Source organism: Pinus tabuliformis, chromosome 5_2 (assembly GCF_031772625.1).
Source record: "Pinus tabuliformis cultivar Carrire ecotype Pingquan chromosome 5_2, CPIR1, whole genome shotgun sequence".
NCBI classification, from domain to species: Eukaryota; Viridiplantae; Streptophyta; class Pinopsida; order Pinales; family Pinaceae; genus Pinus; species Pinus tabuliformis.
This window is the reverse complement of record NC_142306.1, coordinates 378740802-378760217: the sequence shown is the minus strand read 5'-3', so window position 1 is coordinate 378760217 and position 19416 is coordinate 378740802. Positions and strand designations below refer to the sequence as shown.

At 34.7% G+C, this 19416-nt stretch overlaps 1 pseudogene; it reads right to left on the bottom strand.

The window, feature by feature from the left end:
• Positions 1 to 18293: 18293 nt before the first annotated feature.
• Positions 18294 to 19130, bottom strand: LOC149159044 (red chlorophyll catabolite reductase pseudogene; annotated as a pseudogene).
• Between the last annotated feature and the right edge of the window lie 286 nt (positions 19131 to 19416).

The window sequence follows — 19416 nt, the reverse complement described above, 5'->3', positions numbered from 1 at the left end:
CGATAATAATGCTCTACTATGCCTTTTTAATTCTTCAAAATAATTTTTCAAACCAAGCTTAAGAAAAAATTTAAAAAAATCTACACACCTTTTTCCACTTTGAAGGAGCTTGATATTGCCTCTGATGTATCTCTATAATTTCCGATCATCCAATTCTAAAATTGTGATCTACAGTAGCCCTCGGTATCCTCATTCCAATGCCACCATTTTGATCCAAATTGGATTCTCCAAGGAAGAGTTATGTCAAATTTCCCACAGTGACCTAATTATAGACTACTTCAGTAGATCGAACTTGTACGACATGCCACGTGTCCCTGTTTCGACCTTTGTCTTTGAAAAATATACACAAGAAACTACAGTCCATCCCCTTTTTGTAGCTTCTTACGAAACTTCAATCCGATTCTCAGAGAGAAAGTTATGACGATTTTCCCTAGGTCACTTGTTTGGAATTAATTCAGGAGTCTACAAAAAGACCAACTTCCTCAGATCATATCTCCACAAATATAGCACGAAAAGCTCTAAAATTCATACCTGAGGTTCACTGCAATTTCTTCTCAAATGTTTTTTTTTTCTCTTCTGAAACTCCGCAGAAAGAAAGTTATAGCAAAAATCTCACGATGACCTATTTGGAGCAGCAAAACCCTAGAATCCAAAGCTTTGATACCAAATGTTATGAGACCAGCTCACAAAAAGATAGAAAAGATAGTTGAACGCCTTATAATTCAGCCTCTTCAAGGGGGAAACCTCCTTTACATTACACAAATGAAGAATTCTTCGATGATTCAAATGACAAAACCTCCTTTCTATATATAGGAGTCTAAGGAGTCACAATATAACCCAACCGACCTAACAATAATAATATAAAGCCACAAAAATAACAATAGAGGGATTCCATGGGGCATAGTAATAAAAATATGGGGACAATAGGGGCGCAACAATATTAATAAGGGATACAACTACAACAGTAATGGGGTAATCACTAGTATTATAGGGACCTAACATAAAGGCATCTACACGTGGGTCAACATATATCAAACCTGTGTACAGATATTAAAACACTTAAAAAAATTAAATCTACTTAATTTAGGGTAGAGTTAACGGGTTTTACCTGTTACTCACGTCCTATTGCTCATGGCCCAATTGTTTCCCAACTGAAAAAAAAAAAAAAAAAAAAAAAAAAAAAAAAAAAAAAAAAAAAAAAAAAAAACTAATTTGGAGAGGTATAAATAAACCTCCATGGGAAGGCCTTAAGGGAGAAAGGATGAGATATTGATATTATAGTGAGATTATCCCTGATCAAGTATGAAGAATCCTTGTGCCTCCTACACTCCCCAAAGCTTCAAGAAACCCTTGTTTCCTTGATTATAGATATCCCCCATATTGCTTGAGATATCTTTGTATTGGTGATGGAGGAAGATTCCTGAAGACTGGGAAAGAACGGTTCTAGAAGATGGTTCCACTTGGAGCCGGAGAAGGACTCAGGTCGTATTTATCCACCTTATTTATAGCTTACTTCAATAAAAGGAATATTTTTCTATTTCCAATATGAAATGTATTTATGCATCAGAATTATGTTGTAATTCATTTATGAATCTTATATTGATGTATAATTAGTCATTCATTTATATGATTTAAAGTTAATATCATGTATATGCTTTATGTTTCTACTAGCGTGTATGTTCCATTTGAATAATTTTCAGATTTCAAGATCATCGGGAGAAGCTGAGGATTTGCACCCTGCAGGATCTACCCAAATGAAGGACATCTGGGAAAGGACATTCCTACATGATTTAGTAGAATAAGGATTTTTTATCATTTCTTGAGAATTTCTTATTGATGTTTTCCCTCTGCTCTTTTGGGGTTCTCAACCCAAAGCCCTAGGGAGGTTTCACCTGCAACAATATTGTAATTTGGCAAATACAGTGAAACTAGAATTAGCTTAGTATCTAAAAAGCATGTGTTTTTCCACTTGCATGTATATCATAAAAACTACTCTATCCTAAGAAAATTAATGACCTATTGGGATTTTACAAAACAAATGTTGTAAACTTCATATGATGGCTCTCAATCTTGAGTGTAGCTAGTCAACTATGTCACTTAATCTGATGAATTCATAGCTGCAACACCATCAATTTGTCGCTAAAAAGGAGTTTTTCCAATATAGGTAACAATGCAAAAGGTGTATTCAAGAGCAACCCATACCAAAAAAGGTCCTAGGAAACTTTTCCCCTCCATTTCCATATTACAATTCTTGGTCTTTTTTCTATCTCGTGTGTGAAATTTGAAGTTCCATTGCACCTTGTATCCCTAAATTTGCACTCAACCAACATGAATTGCCTCTCCATGATAGGAACTGGTGCCTTATTTGTTGCATTCAAGTGAGAGAATACATCACATTTTGCATCCTTTTTTTCTACATGCTTACAAACAACTGCTAACATGAAGGAATTGATCTGAAATTAAAACTTGAAGGTCTATTAAAAATTTGGAAGCAAGTTCATGTATTATGGGCAATGGATCAAGTTGAAAGAAAACATAAAATTTAGTGATTTTAAAACTTAGTTTGTAGAAATAAAACAAAGAAATACGAACCATTAAAAGCAACAGAAAGAAACAATTTGATAACTGCGCTAACCCCTCCTTGGTTACATTTATGGGTCCAACTTCCAATGTTGGGCCTCTTCAATTATATTCTCAAATCTGAACTACATAATTTTACAGTTCTAGAAATCTGAAAATAATGCTTTCAATGTATTCAGAATGGTCAAAAACCCCTATCTAGGCTCTTCTTGACCTAAAAAGGGTTAGAAATTGAGGAAGATATGCCTCCTTGAACAAATTTTGTTAACGGTTCTGTAAATCTCCAATTCTAACTAATCATTCTACGATTTTCGCCTTTCTTCCAACCATAAAGAGATAATTTTTCCTTGCTCTAGTGGGATTCTCACCACAAATGGGGCAAATTATTTCCCCCTTAATCACACCAGTATCCCTTAAGCATTGCTTAAGGTCACATGGACACCATGTAACCAGGGGTTGGGCTAACCGCAGGGTCGGGCTAACCGCCCACCCCTGTTGCTCCACTCCCTGGGTATTGACATATGGTCACATAATGGCTCATGGGACTAGGGTTTGGCATGGGTCAGTTTCCATCTAGCTTGCACCCTTCACCGTTGGTCTTGGACGTATGACATAACTAGAACTAGGGGTCGGGCTTAACCACCCACCCCCACTGCTTTAACTCTCTTGGTGGTCACCTAGGTCCAATGAGACTGGGATTGTGGCCAATTACACACCCCCCTTGCCTTCCACTCCTCTATATGGTCCTATGGGTACCGATAAGTCTGAAGGCTAGGGCCAAGTGCCTCGCCCCCTCCCGCCAACGTGCCAACCGTTGTATTTGAAATATGTTTAGGGCACTATAATGGTTAACAGCTAATGTGGTGGTCCAACAATAAAACGTAGAGTTATGTTATGTCAGGTCGAGGGGTCGAATCCAGCAGGACCTTGGGCTACTTTACAAAATATTTGGCCAACCACGGAGGACCACATGGTGCCCTCTCATTTTGCCTCATGGAATCTCATAATTGGCCCACATCACAACCAAACCAACCAATGGAAAAATACCACCTGCCTTAGTACGACCCTACCACTTTTCAAGCCCAGTTGGTTTGTACTTCCCTCTATTCCTGCCATTTAGTTGCTAATGTTAGCATACTATTTTCCTAGTCAACCTTGTTGCTTAATTTTTAGTTATTTTTCAAAAACTTCAGAACATCATAACTTGAGCATACGATGTCGATTTAAGGATATTAAAGTGGTGTTGGACTCAATATGATGAGAACTAGAATATGGGGTTGGTTTTGATAAATTTCTAGCGCTCCGAATTTTGAGCATTTTTCTTATCCCCTAGGTCATTCCTCCCCACTGGAAGCTCTTGGACCACCAATTTTTTTTTTTCTAGTTAGCAAGTAGGTGAGGGTACAACTCCCTCATCCCTTTCCATCTCAATCCAATTGACCTTACTTGGATTAAATCGCTTGAGCCTCAAATGAAGGTACTCTTCATTACCTCTGTGTGAAGTCCTTATCCTCCTATCAAGAATAATATATTTATTCAATTTTTCTAAGTATTTAGGAGATAAATGGTCTAGTGTTGGAATCTAAACGTTCTCTCCTTGATCTTCAATCAAACGAGGTTCATATAATCTCAAGTTTTCCACATTTACAACAACATAAATTTGCATGTATGGTGGTAAATCTAATCTGAACATGTTATTACCAATCTTTTCCAAGATTTTAAAGGGACCATATCTGATTGGTTTGAGCTTTTCACCTTCTCCTTGGAGCCTTTCCTTTCTAATATAAATCCAAACTTGATCTCCCACCTAGAAGTTGTGGTTAACACAATGCTTATCATGTATATATTTATAGTTGGCTTAACTCTTCTACAATTACTCTTGTACCATATGATGCACCAACTGAGTCTGTTCAATGAAGAACTTGGCCTTATCTATGTCACTATGTCCATCCACTGTAACATCTTTCCAAAGATAAAATATAAGGGAGATTTAGGTAAGCATCCCAAACATGCTTCAAATAGAGATGTCTGAGTCGAAGAATGTTTGGCTTTGTTGTAGGCATGTTGGATGTAATGTAATTTTTTGTCCCAAAGCTTAACATGCTTGCCGTCGTATCCATGAAGGAGATGTACTATTGTTCTATTCACCACTTTAGTTTGACCATCAATTTTTGGATGAAATGTTGTGCTCTTCTTTAACTTGGTATCCATGAGTTCCCATAAACTTGACCAAAATTTCTCGATAAATTGAGAATCTCAATAAAAAATAATAGAAGTGGGTAACCAAAAATGCACCCATATATTTGGAAGAACATCTATGTAGTTTTTTTAGTTGTAACCTGCTTCTTAGAAGGCATCAAAATACACATTTTGCTGAAACTATCCAAAACAACATAAAAATCATGATGTCCTTTCCTAGACATAAGTAGTCATCCTACAAATTCCATAGAAATTCCTCCCCGAGGACGAGAAGGAATAACAAGTGAAGTATACAAACCCAACTTTCTATTGCGAGGCTTGCTAGTAGCACACACAAAATATCCTCTTACATATCTTGACACACTTTCATTCATACGAGACCAATAAAAATACCTATGTAATTGTGCAACTATTTTTCCTACACCAAAATGGCCAACAATAAGAGAAGTATGAGATTCCCTTATGATGTTGACTCTTTCACCCTATGTAACACATACCTTTCCAAGATGATACAGAAATTTATTGTGAACATGATAATCCAATTCTTCAACATTATTGCCTTGACACCAAGTTACACAAACATCTTTGAAATATTCATCTTTAGCATAATGTTCAATATAGCTCTCATGCATGATTGAATTATGATTAAGAATGATAGATGCACTAACAACAGGCCTTGATAACGTATCAACAAATTTGTTGTCTATACCTTATACCCGATTACCAAATGGAACTGCTTTATAAATCCCATTCACCTGAGATGTATATCTTGTTGTAGCTTGGTTTTTCATTGTAAATATTGCAAAGGTTGATGATCATTATGAATAATATTCTCCTTACTCATCAAATAATGCTTCCATTTTTCATTCTTTGTACGAAAGCATACAACTCTATGTTATAAGTTGGATAATTAATTACTGCATTGGTAAAGGTTTCAGAATGATAAAAAATAGTCTTACCATGTTGCATCAAAACTGCTCCCATGGCATAATCACTTGCATAGGTTTGAGTCTCAAATGGCTACTTAAGATCTGGAAGTGCAAGGATAGATGTTGTATTGATTTTCTCTTTCAATTTATCGAAGGATTTTTGTTGCTTGCCTCCACACTGAAAGACCTACTTCAGACTTGTCAAATCATGTAATGGAGTTGCAATAGATAAGAAGTTAGTAATAAACCTTCTGCAATATTGGGTTTCTCTCAAAAATCTCCTAACCTCTATGCCATTATTGGGCTTAGGGCAATTCAAAATGAGTTCTACCTTTGAGGGATCAATATTCAATTCACCCCCTCCAACAATATGACCGAAATAAATTGAAGATGTTTTCCCAAATTCACACTTAGACATCTTCAAATATAATTTCTCTTTCTTTAAGACATCTAAACCTTGCTTAACATTCTTGACATGTTCTTCATGAGTCTTACTAAAAATTAGAATATAATTTAAGTATACTATGGTAAAATCATCAAGTAATGGTCTCACAACATCATTCATAACTTTCATGAACATTGCAGGTGCATTACAAAGCCCAAATGGAATAACTAACCATTCAAACAAACATTCTTTTGTCTTGAAAGTAGTCTTCCAAATATCACCTTCAACAATCTTGATCTAATGCTAACCACTTATCAAGTCCAACTTATTGAAATAAACAACATCCTTCTATTGATCTAGAAAATCATCAATACAAGGAAGGTGATAGTGATTCTTTACCACGATTTTGTTCCAAATTCTAAAATCCACACACATGTGCCCTGTACCATCCTTCCTTGGAACCAAGATAATAGGAGATCCATAAGGAGTTGTGCTAGGCCTAATGACCCCTTTGTCAAGTAGCATTCTCCAAAACTGACATTTGGTACATGCTAATCTTTGGAAGAGGTACATCCTATTGGAATTGAATCTCATGTTGGACTCTTATTTTAGGGGGAAACCCTTCAGGTTCATGAAACATATTATCATATGTGTTAATAACTTCAACCAAATCATGCTTGATTTTTTCATCACATCCTTGGAAAGCTTTAGATTCAACAATTTCTTTGGGTTTTTATCATAAACAATGAAAAAATTTACTACTGACAACTGTTTACAAGCCTTTTCATTTTATTGCACTTACAAGAGACCAATTCATCTTCTTGCAGTGTGCTCTAATAATATACCTAATTCCATCTTTGAAAAGATGATATTTTTATCATGACGATAGAATATGGATTTTTGGTCATACAAGTATGGAATCCCTAAAACAATTCCACATATGTCAAGTGGTACAACATCAAGCTCTACATCATCAATAAAGCCTGCATTGATTTCAAATGTAAGTTTACATTTTCTTGTCACTTGCAATCTGGCATTGTCACGTATCCAACCCAAAGGATAAGGTTTAGGATGAGGTCTAGTCTCTAAGTTTAGTTTATTGGCAATAGCTTTAGAAATAATTTTAACTGGGATCCACCATAAAACAATGTATCAATTTTGGTATGTTTTGTAATGAGCCTAATATGGAAAGCTCAATTCATTCTTTATCATTTTGAGGCTCAATAGGCTTACTAGAAGAACTAGTACCTGCCATATAAGCTTTATCTTTCATTCCCATGGCTGTGATTTTGGTCTCATCACCTAAATCAAATACTAGATCTTGTTGAGTTGTTGCAACAGTATTTTGCTTCCCCTTGTTGTTAAACTTCTTTGGTCTCATTTATGGATGTAATTTCCAACAATGGTCTTCATAATGGCCTTATTTTGAACAATGTTTGCATGTGGTTTTTTCTCCCTCTTTCTTTACTATAGCATTCTTTTTTTACTTTGCCTTTAATCTTCCCCTTTCCTTTGTCTCCATATTTGAATGACTTCTTGTTAGTCTCTTGAGGAACATTCTTCCCTCTTGCTTCTCCTAGGCTATGTCTCAAGGTCGAACTTCCAATGTTGGGCCTCTTCAATTATATGTTCAAATCTGAATTACGTCAATTTACAGTGCTCCAAATGCAAAAATAGTGTTGTCAATGGATTCGGAAAGCTCAAAAACACCTACCTAGGATCTTCTTGAGCTCAAAAATGTTAAAAACAGAGCAAAATATGTCGCCTTGAACAAATTCTATTAACTGTTCTGAAAATTTGCAATTATGGCTAATCATTTTTATGATTTCCGCCTTGCTGTCAATAGTTGAGCGACAATTTCACCTAGCGCCAACATGATTCTTGCTGCAAATGGGGTAAATTGTTTGCTTATTAATCATGATAATATCCCTTAAGCATTGGTCAAGGTCACATGGATGCCATGTGGCCAGAGTTTGAGCTAACCACCCACCACCATCGCTCCACTCCCTCTGGTGTCAACATATGGTCACATAATGGCTCATGGGATTAGGATTCTTCCCTTCCTCTTTTTTCGTTGTCCTTCTTGAGTGTAGGACAATTTCTCTTCTAATAACCATATTCATGACAACCATAACATTGGATTTTTGACATATCCTTGTTGTTGTTTTTCTAAGGACCAAACCATCCAAATTTCCTTTTCTTCTTAGCCATGGAAGAAAATTCTTGTGCTTTCTCATTTGATCCTACATCACTTTTAGTCTTGAGCTGAGTTTCTTCAATTTTACACAATGATCAAATTTCATTGAATGAGGTAGCTTCCTTATTTCCATAAATGCTTGATTTGAGGTTGCCCCATTCCTCTGGTAGTGCATTGAGCAGTATGGTGGTTATTTCCTTATCAAAAATTATTTCTCGCAACTCTTGTAGTTGGTATCTTATTTCTAACACCCTCATAAAGTATGATGATTTTCCATTTTCCATTAATAACTTCATCTTCTAGAGTTAATTTCTTAATGATATCGCTTGTCCAAGAATACTTAGAGAGAATAATTCTACTATCTTCTCCTATATTTCTTTTGATGTCTCCAGCTTTGACACATAGGGTGTGAGGGGATCTTTCATGGATTCTACAAGGATTCTAACACCCTCCCTGCACATCTACCCAAGTAACCAACCAACTGGGGTTAACATGTGATAAGAAGTTACTGTTATATGATTTGACTCCCTATGTGTCAGTTACCAGATTGGAATTGGCAGAAAAGATGACACATACCTTCCACATTAGAAACAAAACTCCCAGCAGCCACACCAATCACTCAAGTAACCAGCCCATGGGTTCCACTAAGATTTTAGACTATTAAACCCCTGTAAGCTCCCTTGACATGGACAAACATGTGTCTAGGAGGCTCCAGATGCTCCCACAACATGGGTATGCATGCATCGATAAAATTTTATGCCCAGTGTTGTTCCTGCGTCTCTGGGATTTGAGCCATGTTTTTAGGCCTAGAGCCTAGGTCACTACTGAGAAGTCAATGACACTTTCAAAATTGCAAGATAACAACATAATAATGATCCACATACAATTACTTCAAGAAGGACTTGACTGGACCTCTACTAGCCATGACACACATTTAGTCAAACATGTCACAATTATGTAGCATACATGTTTAAACAAAATATCTGAGCATAGGGGTCTCATAATCATCTATGAATCGTGAAGAAGCATTGATGCCTTAAAACATTAACTGCAGTTTCATCCATTAGGCCATTGACATATTTTTCATTCATTTACAAGTAAAAACATTATGAGAGCCATACATAGCAACTGTCATAATACATGTGCATAACCAACATAATAAAAACATAAATGCCAAAGAAATCACGACCAAATCATCCACATGTAAACCAATATAATACTCATGAAAGAACAAGGAGAAATAACAACATATTAATGATGCAAAGGCCAACTAGCTATGGGACTTCTAAGAACCACCTGACTGTAGACATGACTGAGCCAAATATCTCTTCAACTAGCTACCCTTGTGCCATATTCAAAGCATGAATTTGGGATCTCATAAAAGAAATCAATAAAAACCATCTAAGGGCTCTAGAGGCCAAACCACATCAACCTATAAAACAATGATTGCACCTCATGGTTGGAAATCACAACCATCACTAGATTGGTCTCTACCCAAGCCTTCTAGGGATCTAGAGTGTTTGTTCCAATGAACACTTATAGTCATACTAACTCAACTCACAACTATCCTCGAGCTTCCAAGCAATCTTTCCAACCAGAGCTTCCAATACTAGTAACTCAACCCACCAAGGGATTCCATGGCATTTGTCAAACCAAGCCTTCCAGGACTAGTAACTCAACCCAAGCTATTACAGGGTTTCCAAAGCATTTGCCCAACCAGGGTTTTCAGTTATTAATAACTCAACCCAAGCTAAAGGAAACATGAGAACCAGCCAAAAAAACATATAAATGAACCCACAACACCATGGCTATCCAGGAAACGGAAAGGCTTGGAAAATCCACTATCAATCCAAGCAATCCTCTATGACACTGATAGATCATGACAAATAAACCACATTTATATGCCATGCATGACAAAACTAGTTAGGAAAATGTACATGAAACTCGGTACTTGCAAGAATAAACCATTGTAGCTACTAATACCAATATCCACTTGTGATTTAATCTTCCTTTTCCTTCTTTCTCCAAAACTCCAAGTATTCCACACTCTCCTAGAGTGATCCAAGAAAAATATAAGTGTCCAATAGTATGAGAGAGAGAATAGAGAGAGAGAGCTCCAAAATTGAACTGAAAAAGGTTTGTGGACTGGTCCTCAGAAGCATTTTTATTAATTAGGCCTTTATTTACTTCATTTTACATCATTTTACTCCTCACATGCAACCTCTGACCTCTCACCTCCCTTTCCTCCTAATTTCCATTATTTTCGTAAATAAATGTGTCAATAAATGCCTCATGCCTTTCCAAATCCTAAGCCATCTCTTTTGCCAATTTCCTTAGCCATTAATTTAATCACAAGTGTTCCCCATCACTATGTTTTTTCCCAACATTCAACTTGTAATAAGTGTCCCATCAACTGTGGTTATTATTTTTCCTTTATTAACTGTTATTACATGGAATTTTCACCAGGGTTGTTATAAGGATCCTTTGAGCCATTACTTCCCCTTTCATATAATTTGCAGGAGCTTGAGCTTATTCCTTTGTAATTTTAGTGATTGAACCATTAACATGATTGATGAATTTGTTTTTTGTGAGGATCAATTTTGTCCTCTTCTCCCATGCAAGATATTTTGATGACCCAACCAATTTCTTTCCTTCCTTGCAAAATGAAGTCATTTTGATAAATTAATATGTGGTCAGAATGATAATTACTTGTGAAGATACTCCTTGATGAATCCATATTCAACTTAATATATTCGTAATGATGATGATGATGATAGAAGATGTTTTCCTTCAAAAGTGATCCTTACAAGAGAGGAAGATCACCTTGGTTTCTTAATGATGATGACAATGCCTTCTCCTTTTTTTTCTTTGATGTGGAGGCTTCAAGATGCTCCAATTTCTAGTTCTTTTTTATTTGAGTAGAGGTAGCATATTTTTAGGTCTCCTTCTTTGACCTGAATCTTGTGTGAGGTTCCCAAGAATGATCCTAGTGTAGAATCATTCTTTTAAATGAACTAGGGTTTTTAGGTTTTATTCTTTAAGACGATGATGTAATCCGTGTCCTTGTAGTGCCTTTGAGATGAGTGGTCCTTATTGTTTATTGATTATCTTCATGATATTCTAATTCCTCAAGCCTTTAGTGTCCTTATTTATGCTACCCTTCCTTGAATTTTCACCTTAGCTCTGATACCATGTTGAGAAATCTATGGGAAACAAGTGTAGGTGATTTCTTTTCTTTGATAATTGTTTGTGATATATTTTTACTTTGTTAAATTAACTTATTCCTCTTCTTGATTATTAGTAGTTTTGTCTTCATCAAACAAATAGAGAATCATAAAGAAATATACGGAAAAATACACAAGATATAGGCAATGAACCAGGGAAAAAAAGTCTCCAACTTTGAGAGGAAAACCCACAAGAATTCTTCTTCTTATAGAATCTTCAATTGACAAATTCGAAGACCTAGACCCTTGACCAAGACCCCTCCAAGGCAAAATCAACCCCTCCTGTTTTAAGATATTATCATTGATAGGAAAGAAAGGGTGGCTAATAAACTATAGGTCTTAACCAGTGAGCCTTTTATGCCCTAAAAGGAATGAGTGAAAAATTTGTGAGAATGACACAAATAAGATCATGTTAAGAAACCAGGAGTTACCGCATGAAATGTTGGTCTATTTTGGGTGACTCATTTTTAGAAGTACTGAGCCCACTATCAAAGAACATGTTTATACCCCCCTCAGAACCTAGCATAATACTAAAAATATGATATCAATTCTTCAGTCATGTAAGAAGTCTTCAACATTTAAAAAGAACACACTCTCGAAACTATTTTTGAGCTTGAGTGAAACCTATTAAAATGAATATGATAGAAAAAATTGATGTGACATATGTTGTGGAATCTCTAAGTATTAGAGCACAAAATGTTGGCCCCTTCATCCTAACATCATCAAACTAATATATCATGTAAAATGATCCTTGTTTTAAACTGTCCCTATGTCCAATGAAGTTTTTAGTAAGCAATTAACAAAGTGATCAGTCCATATTAATGGAATTCTATATAAGGATTCGTCTCATCATTTACTAATGCAACACCTTAGGAAAAAGGACAACAACATGACACTTGATATCAACCCTTGTACAATTATTTTTTTTAATCAAAACTAATATTTATAAATCTAGTATGGTCGGCCTACATGATCATGTTGACTCCTCACCTCAAAATATGTGCCTTTTCACATAAGCGAATAAGTATATATTGGGGATAGACCTCCTCATTTTGAGAACCAAATATAAGTAAGAATATTATTTTGTAGGCAATATCATGGGTAAATTTAGAGGCTTAAAACAAACCCTTACTTTAGACCCATGGTATGAAGGAATTCCGAAATAGTTTTGTGTTTCCTTAGAACTGTGAGAATATCTTCTGAAGTCTAGACATGTAGCATCTTGGACTTGTCCAACCAGCTATGCTTGTGACATGTTCTTGGACATGTGTCTCATAAAGTTTGCACTCGAACCTGTGGGAGCCTACAAATTCTATCAAACAAAGTGTGCAATATCATCTCTATTAAGACCTATAAATTTATCCCTAATAGGCATACAATTTTGGCCTAAAAAACTCATAAATTCAACTCTGTATATATGAATTAGACCTGCAACATCAGACCTGTGGTAGTGCCTTAGACACCTGCAGACCTTTGCAGACCTTGTGGAATAAAAGAGATTGGACAATTTTAAAAATGGCTTAAATTTATGAGTAGAACTTGAATCTTCAGACTTGTTACAATACATTATATTTGTAACCACTAGAGAGCTTACGATATTTGATAGAGTAATTTTTGGAGTAGACAGAAGACATTAGGCTTGGATCTTAGACCTCTTGTGGAAAAGAAAACACTTCATGTTGTGGAGAGTTACCTTTGGAGTCTTTCTATTGCAATGAAGATTGGTTGCTTGAAATTTGTATAGTTTGATCATAGCTTGGAGATAGTAAAGAAAATTCTTTTAGCTTGTGTTGGAGGTTGCCCCCAACTTGTGAAATAGTAACCTTGTTGAGGTCATATTGAAGCACTCTTCGGAACCAACCGTTGAAGTTCAAACCTAATAACCCTAATTGTAGCAACATTGTTGAAGTGCCCAAATTAAGTAACCTTGAAGAAGATTCGCTGTGTATATGAAGAGTCATGGTGATACCTTTTAGAGCTAAGCTGATGTTAACTTGCATTCCTTGAGCATTGTGGGCAAGGTCCCTTGTAGACATTGAGTACCTCAGAATCATTAATTGTTGAATAATATTAAAGAAGAAGTGTTGAAGAAATATTTGTGATTATCAAATTTGTCATTGACGATTGAATGTATTCTTGGAGAACTTTCTTGGAATACATTGTTGGAGCATATCCCCATGCATTTTTGAAGCTTAGTGAAGAAATTCTTAGAGATTAATAAATACCAAGTCAGAGACATGTTGAATACATATTGGAAGTCTCACAAAAAATCTTTATTGTCTAGAAGTTGTGGGTTAGAGCCCTAATATAAGAGCACGAAGAATATTGGGTGAGTTGAGTGGGTTGGAGCCCTAAGAAAAGAACATGTTGGAGCCCGTGCCAATGGAGAGGTTGCAGTCTTAAAAAGACAGGGTTGGAGCCTTGTGAAGTCCAAGTTGGTGCTTGGTAGAGTACAAGTTGGAGCTTGGAGGTTTGAATATTGGAGTCTTCAACTAGGGTTGGAGCCCTCATCTATCATTGTACTTGATTCATTGTAAACATATGATTGGAGTCCTCATCATTGATAAATAAAATTATTTATATCACAGTTCATTTTGTGTTCAAGTTATAACTGATCTTAATTGGCATAAAAATAACAATTGTAAAATAAATACTAATTCACTCCCCCCTCAGTGTTTTAAACATCCTGTTAATGGGCTTGTCTTTGGCAAAGTCAACTCACTTTTTCAGTAGCAAAAATTCTCCTTCGACCTCTTTTTCAGACCTCCAACTTCTGGACAACAATTCAACCTTACTATAGAAAACAAAAATTCTTCAAAGTCCATATTTGTCCATTATAAAGACTAGAGGGGTAAAATATAATGTAACTTGTTTCATCAACAAAATGAACAATATTTTTCCCAAAAAAACTTATATCTATTTCTTATTTCCATCACTCTACAACATAATGGACTGTTAAATGGGATCATAAGAATATGATTCTTTTTGTTATAAATTTATTAGATGATTCATGAATTTTTAAAGTGATAAAACTTTATGTTCAAAATATTTGGATTGAACCACACCAGATCTGCCAAGTTCCGCTTAAGATAAAGGACTTCAAATATAAAGGAATAATATGAACAATAAATAAGGATAAACTATGGTTCCTATGAAATTATTTCTAAACTATTTATGAAGTGTGAAAATATCATAGGGATTAGAAGCAGTTAGGTTAATACTTTTCTTTTATCATATGTATGTTATTATTCAACTTCAATAAATATACCATATTTTCTCTTCCTTTCATACTAAATATGATTTTTAAAAGAAGAACTATAACAATCCACGTGGATGATATAAATAGTATTAATAAACTAAAAAAATTGAACTCAAACGAAAACAATCTATTAATTTTTAAGTGATATTTGTTGACATAAACTTTTCATTTGAAAAAAAAAAATGAACAAAAGGGACATCAATAAAATCATGGAGTTACCTTTTAAATAAAATTTATTAACCAAATTTTTAGAGTATAAAAATGTTGCCATGCCAATTATTATATACAATTTGAAATAAATTGTAGACCTTTTCTATTCTTAATCCACATGTTATGGAGATTTAAAAAAATTCTTAAGGCCATCATATTCAAAGTTCAAAATATATTCGTAACAAAATGAGAGAAGAAGATAATAAAAATATATACAATTTACATTACTTAAATTTATTTTTAAATGTAGGTTTTGAATCTACTTATCGTAATTTTATATTTAAATTTTATTCAATATTTCAAATATTTATTTTATTATTAAATAAAATATTTGATCATTTGTAAAAAATAATAAAAACTATTCACTAAATATGCCACAATGCATGCATGAACTCAATATTTCAATATTGTTGATAATTAATTGCATTTCAATAACACGATTTTGATTTTTTTTTTTCCTGCTAATGTTTGTGTGTCTTCAACTTTAACTTGTGGGACTAACCTTTCATGTAATAAATCATAATTTGTGAGAATAAAAATGATCAAAATCACTTAGTAATCCTAGCTTGTATGTGCCACACCAACTCTAAGAATTTCTATATGTTTTATGGTTTATCTTATTAACTATCACAAGTTAGCACAAACAATTTTTAGTTAAGATCTAGAGTTCGATTATCCTTATTCTTGGTATCGTTGGTTTATTCTTACTTATTCTACAAGGGTTTTGTGTGACTAAGGAGATATGGAAAAATCGAGTCGTTGATTTATTCTTCCTTGTTCTTCAAAGGTTTTGTGTGCTTAAGGAGATATGGAAAAATAGAGTGAGGGTTTCGTATGACTAAGGAGATATGGAAAGATAGAGTGGTTTCATATCCGATGAGTGGTTTGACTATTGGTTTTGTGCTTCTCAGAAGAACATGGAAACAACACTGACTATTGGGGCCATGCTTCTCAAAGGAAGAAAGTATAGGGAAACAATGCATAATGGGAGAAGACTGCACAGATTCACTCTCAAGGAGCTGAACATTTCGATGATCAAGATTTGGGAAGAAAATTCTATTGGGCATGAGGGTTTTGAGAAGGTTTACAAGGGTGCTCTTCCTATCAAAGACTAAGGAATCAATGAATATTCAAGACTTTCGTGGAGTGAATGAAGGGTTTCATTGCAAAGATCTAAGCATGGGACATATACACCACTAAAACTTGGTTCATCACTAGAACATTCCTTTATGATATCCCCCTTTTGAGATATGGGTCATTGGAATTCCACAAAAAATCTATTCTCAGGTGCATAATCTATTCCCCCTTCCCTTGAAGCCCATTTTATCATTGATTGCAGAAATTCCAACACTTCAAAACATGGGTACTACCATGTATTATTAACCAATTAGACTTCTAATAGTGAATTAAGATATAACTAGTATGTTATTAATGTTGTCAACTATTCCCCTCAATTTATAAACCTCACACATCATAACCTAGTTGTACTTATTTCCAGTTCTATTTGATATCCAACAAATCATTTACTACATGATTATCTAAAATTCATTTTCTCTTCTCATTCACACCTTTCACCTATTTAACACAAATCCTATGTTCGCAAGCTCATTTCACAGTCATCAACATACTCATAAAATTTTTAGCATCCAAATCTTATCAAATGAAAAAACTTGCTGGATATTTTTGTAGTGGTGCTAGACCTTTAAACCTCATTTACAAATTTTCTCGAATAGCATAAGGCCACTTGCTGGATTTCATCAAGTGGTATACTCACCAGTAGGAGTACATCATACTACTTTTCTTCTGAATACTAAAACATCAAACCCTATTTCCTTCAATGCAGGTTTCCCCAGGGGTTTGCTCGGCATACACAAAAGACGTCATTGAAAATATGCAGTTTGTATCTACATCCTAACTTTCAATTTACTAATTCTCTATTTCTAAATACAATTTTTTCCTTTACTTATTCAATACTGAATGTATCCCCACCGATCTAGGAACATTCCTCTTATTCCTTACAAATCCCATGATGTCATAGAAGTGAAGAAAATCTCTAGAAAACAATCACGATTCTCCTTACTAAGACAATGTTTCCCTTACAACTAAGATTTAACCAACACAAAAAATGCCAATACTTATTATGACAGATCCAATCCTTGGAAACAATTTTAGAATCCGTGCCTTCCTTCAACACTTGATCACAATTTGTGACTAGGTGATTTTTAGGGAGAACAAATTGGACCTCAACATATTCCCATTACAATGTAGAGGAGAACCAACACCCTCTTTCGCAAGCTTTCCATGCCAAAAAATAATTCCACAATTTCAACATAGATACTTTAGATCTCCACAAAGACCTTAAATTATAGAGTCTCAGTCACTCTGCACCCAAGTCGTGATTTTCCTTCACTCTTTGACCATTCCTACGACCAGTTGTTGTGTTTACTCTGCAATCTTGATATTAGTTTTCCCAACGCAGAGTGACAATGCAACTATGCTTAATTCTCATTACAACCATCTAAAATTTGATCAATATTCAGACCCTTCCACTACAAATTAATGTGGATAACATCAATGCCTTCTTCAATGCATTATAATTACAAACAATTTTCACAAAAATGGTTAAATATCTCACCAACAAGCCAAAAGGAATTGATTATGATTCCCATAGAGCATTAAAACCTTTCTACATGAATTTCCTATAGCTAGTGTCTACCAAAATCACAATTTTAGAACCAATTACGAGAGTTGGATAAATACAATTTTTTGTGTATATATTCACACTCAAATGCCATTAATCACACATAAACTAAATCGCAAAAATACACAACAAATTATCAATTCAATGCACATAGAAACTTCACTTGATCACAAATATTACTTAAAATTAGTGGCCTCTCTTTCAACATGCATTTTATGTTGTTTACAAAATGTTCACAACTTCCTTTCAAGGTTTTGTTTTGTAAAAATCAGAAGCACCGTAAAATTTATTCAACGAAGGCCAAGCATGAACTAATTATAATAGATCTTCTTATGCCATGGTGAGGACCCTTGCCTCGAAAGACTGACACTCTTGCAGTTACAAGGAAAATACTAATAAAATCATATAACTTATATAAATCAATTCTATTGTAAACGAATGGAGCCATAATTGAGCCTCTATAGTATATTAAAACTCCAACATTGCTTCATGGACAAGAGGTACCATGCTAATGGTACATGGCAATAAAGTTGGAAACATCAAACATGCAATATATGTGCAGGATTATATACAAAGTTACTATTGAAATATGATGCTAAATTCTAACCTCTATGGATTTGAATTTAGCCTTATTAATATCTCATGCTTCTCATTGAATGGGATTTTATATGCCTTTTGGAAGGTAGCTACTACATGATTAGAAACATCATGTCCAAAGTGTCTAGGCATGTTAGAGCTCATCTCCACTTCAAGACCTTTTTCTTTAATCATGTTACCTCTTCCAAAGAGAATCTCTTGTTCATGTTCCTGCACTGACCTCCCTTTGGCTGAAATTGTTTCCAAATAAATCCCAACTTATTTTACTATTGGTTCCACTATGTCCTTCATAGCCTTATCCATGCTATTCATTGTACCTTCATTACCTTGTAACTCACTAATGATATTAAACAATATTGTGTTGGGTGAAGCAAGACTACAAACATACATAGAGGATGAAACATATGGTTGTGCCTTTGGAGCTTTCTCCAAGGGTTGTCTTGAGAAATATAGTTTGGTGTCCTCATAAAACCATTGTAAGTACTCTGGCTCAAGAAATACATCCTTTCTTTGGAGCAAGTCAGGAAAAAGTACCAATGGGCTTGGACTGCTCTCAATAAACTCAAACAAGAGATGTGGTTTGTCTGTTAGATGACTAAACATGCCTCTAATTGTAGACATGTTTAGAGATCAAAATGGATACTTACAATGAATCCATGATCCTAGTACAAGTTCAACCTTAGAACCTTTTTTGCTAGATTTGATATTAACAGAACCTTCCCCATTGCCATCTTTATTTTCAAAGGATCTCACACCTACATAGGTGTAACTTAGATTTATCTAGGAACCCAATTGTCTCTCAAATGTGGAAGTTATTCCTTCTATTAGGATTCTTCCAAAAATGAATAAATGTTGTAATTACACACATTTATCATACTTGTATCTCCAACAATTTGATTAAATTTTAATATGAAGAGTATATTTTGTTTTCTAGTTGTTAGAACCTTCAAAGGAGTGTGTTGGAAGATTCTTTCTCCATCAGTGTGGGCTTCAAGATACAATGTGTAGATACAAATAATGAGGTTGTCTCTAAGACCTAACTCCTTCTTTGAAGATGATGTGACTAATTCCCATAGGTAAAGCTAATACTTGTGTCTTTTTCTCTTGTTTGAGTGATCTCTAGAAAAAGGATAAA